Below are 3,928 nucleotides of genomic sequence, written 5' to 3' on the forward strand. Positions count from 1 at the left end.
TTAGCAACAGAATCACTTCCACCATTTCAAGCAGGAGTCATGACCGCTCAGCCAGAGACCCCTCTGGGCAGCCTCCCCGTGGCTCCAACTTCCCAGTCACCCTCCTGCTTGCTGTCTGCTTCCTACTTCGTCTTGCAAATAGGACATGGGTGTGCTGTGTCCTGACAGGGTGTGTGTCAGCCAGCTTCCTCTGTGCTGAGGAGGACAGCACCCCAAGGGATGTGGAAACAACAAGCAGAAAGGGACAGTGCTCCCTGGTTGACCACATGGGGCAGGGCTGCTGACCATCCTAAGCCCTCTTGCGCCTCCTCTTCCCTGAAAGAAAAACCAAGTTCCCCCTGATTTGAATCACTATCCTGTCTCCTGACAAGTATGGGGTGGGGCATCTCCAAATCCCAGGGACTCTTAGTGCCTTCTCAGTCCGTGGTTTCTCTAGAGAAATAGCCTTTGGTCTTTTGCCTGCTTCTTTACAAGTTGAGTTTCTACCATGCCACTGAGGAGCTTATCGCCTCTCTATTCTCCCAGAATAAGGATATAAATTAAAACCAAGTGATATTTTTCTCTGTTCTAGGTTTAATAACCACTAAGAGAAAGAAATTGGTAAGCCAGGGACTTTGCCACAAAAAAAATCTTAACTAAAGTGAGAATGTATTGATCATATTGATTTTGCGTTGATGGGAACTCAAAAGCCATATGTTATGTTCTTTTTTCCTATTTATTTATTTATGTATTTAATATCCAAGTTAGTTAGCATATGGCACAACAATGATTTCATGAGTAGATTCCTTAATGCCCCTTCCCCATTTAGCCCAACCTCCCTCCCACAACCCCTCCAGCAACACTCTGTTTGTTCTCAATATTTAAGTCTCCTTTGTTTTGCCCCCTTCCCTGTTTTTATATTATTTTCTTTTCCCCTCCCTTGTGTTCATCTGCTTTGTATCTTAAAGTCTTCCTATGAGTGAAGTCATATGATATTTGTCTTTCTCTGAGCGACTCATTTCGCTTAGCATGAACCCTGTAGTTCCATCCACATAGTTGCAAGTGGGAAGATTTCATTCTGTTCGATTGTCGAGTAATACTCCGTTCTCTATATATTTACCACATCTTCTTTATCCATTCATCTGTCAGTGGACATTTTCTAAATGTCCTCTGAATCCAGGAGATACCCTTCCTAGAGCTGCATTTTTGTCAACTTTAGGCACATGATCAATATTCTGATCGTGACAGTGAACCCATTTGCAGATTTAAAGATATGAATTCTTGTTATTCAAAATATTTAAAAAAATTCAAATACTCTGTATGGATTTGTGTAATTTTGAAACTTTTCTATCCAAAATGGAATTTTTTATGTCAGGAGGAGAAGGACAGATACCATATGTTTGCACGTATAGGAGGATTAGGAGGAACTTAACAGAGGACCAAGGGGGAGAAGAAGGAGAAAAATAGTGGGGAGAGGGAGGGAGGCAAACATGACAGACTCTTGATGCTGAGAACAAACTGAGGGCAGATGGGGTCGGGGAGAGGGGAAGGGGGTGATGGGCATGGAGAAGGGCACTTGTAGCTGTGAGCACTGGGTTTTATGTGGAAACCAACTTGATAATAAATTATTGAAAAAAATAAATAAAATGTAATATTTTATTTGAAACTTTATATGGTATCTAGCTCAATACCTAGTAGAAGCTCGATTATTAAAAGTTTTAAATTATATATATCTTTATTGCATGCTGCAATGTGCCTGTATGATTGGGTCAAATCAAGAGGTAGACACTACCTCACATTTTTAAATTAAGCTTTATTAGAATTCAAAAAAAGATGAACTATAGAAGATAAAAGAAACTCTCTATGCTACCCCAGGGCTGTGAGAAAGTAACTAAAGGAGAATAAACTTCAAAAGAGCGTCCCTCCCAAGGCTGTAGCTGCAACCCACTAGATGCAGTCAAGTTCATGAGTGGCACGCACCAGAGCTGGTCGCAGAAACCGACCCTCCAGAATTCAGGCAGTGCATAAGTGAGCTGCGGGTGATGGCTGCCACACGGACCTGCCCTGGTGGAGGGGGCCAGGGCACTGGGTGACTGCACGTGGTGGTCGGGCACACAGGTGTGCGGAGCGAGAGGGAGCCCCATGGCAATCCTGCAGGGAGAAGCTGGGAGGTAGGTCAGGTGTGCAACCATGCAGATGGAGAGCTGGCATGGAAGAGGCTTGAAAGAGCATCCCTGTTGGGAGAGCCTTAGGAAGGTGATGGCTGGGCCCCTTAAGGGCTGCAAGGCTGACATGGGACTCTGTGCGATGGGCACAAGATTGGGCAGAGTGCCGCTGCATAACCTCATTCTCACTGAGCTAACCTAACTCTAAGCAGCAGGAACAGCTGAGATTCCTTTCGTCCTTCAGTGTCCCTCTAGCTCCCTCCCTCGAGAAAGTTCAACATCATCCCGACCTTGAGAAACTCCAAGCAGGACTGGTTTCATGATCTCAGAGCTGTGATACATGGTGAGTGCAGAGCTGAAAGGCAATATAACGATGGCTGGCACAGCAAGATAACTGGAAGTTGCTAAAGTAAAATTGCAAAGTCAAAACCACGCAACGATTGCTCACAGGTAGACCTCTGGGAGAGGAAATGTGAGAAGAGTAACAGGAAGTGTATCACAATTTCGATTAAGATAGTAGTTTTGTTTGAGTTTATTTTCGGGCAAGGAAAACAAGGAAAATGCATTGAGTATATATTTGCTAATGGCTGAGAAAAATAACAGTTCTGGAAAAGGACCTTATTTGATTTTAATAAAATATATAATATTGGGGCACCTCGGTGGCCCAGTCAGTCAAGCATCTGAGTCATGATTTCTGCTCAGGTCATGAGCTCATGGTTTGTGGGTTCGAGCCCCACCTTGAGATCTGTGCAGACAGTGCTGAGCCTGCTTGGGATTCTCTCTGTCTCTCTGTCTCTGTCTCTCTCCCAGCCCCTTCCTCACTTGTGCTTTTATTCTCCCTCAAAAATATATAAATAAACTTTAAGTGTATATAGAACTTCAAGGCAGAAACAAGAGTAGCACAGTGTCCAGCATGGATCTGACAAGATCAAAGCAGCTGGAAAATGGGCGATGCGGTGCAGAGATTGAAGGACCTTGGATTTGATTGACGAATCTTGGTGGTTCCATCCACGCTGTGGAGGAACATGTTGCAATACTGCTGAGTGGGATTCCTGAACTGGAAGAAGAAGAGGGTTGCACCACAGAATCTGCTAAAAGAACGAGAGTGACATGGACGCACTGGCCTAGAGTACCTCCGTGAGATCGCTCTCCCTAGAGCAATAGCTGGCTCTTTATTTTGTGGCCAGATTTTGAAAATGACAAAACTACAAAATGTTTTCTTTCAGTCTCCTAATTCGGATGATTAAGTGATGAATCTGTACTCAAAAATGGACCCCCACTTAGTTTGTGGCAGCAAAGTGCAAATGTGAAAATACTCACTGGAATGAGTACCTGATGGAGATTTCTCAAGAATACAGAATACTTAGCCCTTTGACCTGGACTTCTTTCTTCACTAGCTTGTGTTTGAAGGTGACTGGTTAAATGTTGACCTTTCACTCTGGTTTTGCATTACTGTCAGAGTGTAACACTTCCCAAATTCTTATATGTGTCCTCTGACACAGGCAATTGAAGAGACAGAGGGAAGGACTCAGAAAGAGGAAGGCAGCCACGAGGGGATGGTTCACTTCACATGTGCCCCCGCTCTGAGAAGCATCCTGAGTGGCTGTGTATAGGGCCTGCAGGTATATCGGGTATACAGATAATCCATTCACTGGTTCCCGGGATTCCTAATTGTTACATATCCAGGAAAGAACAGATGACATTTTTCTGCCTTTTGTCCTTACTGTCATTGGCATCAGTCAACAAACATGCATGATGGATTACTCACTGGGTTCATTGAACAG

General features: G+C 44.1%; 1 long non-coding RNA gene across 1 annotated transcript; it reads right to left on the reverse strand.

Moving 5' to 3' along the window:
• Positions 1–997: 997 nt before the first annotated feature.
• LOC120227728 lies at positions 998–3,489 on the reverse strand. The gene is made up of 3 exons (XR_005527324.1): positions 3,477–3,489; positions 1,924–1,926; positions 998–1,121 (listed from the first exon to the last, which is right to left on the reverse strand). It is a non-coding gene; the product is annotated as an uncharacterized LOC120227728 (long non-coding RNA).
• Between the last annotated feature and the right edge of the window lie 439 nt (positions 3,490–3,928).

Source organism: Hyaena hyaena, unplaced genomic scaffold, assembly GCF_003009895.1.
Source record: "Hyaena hyaena isolate Hyena2069 unplaced genomic scaffold, ASM300989v1 scaffold_2988, whole genome shotgun sequence".
Classification (NCBI taxonomy): domain Eukaryota; kingdom Metazoa; phylum Chordata; class Mammalia; order Carnivora; family Hyaenidae; genus Hyaena; species Hyaena hyaena.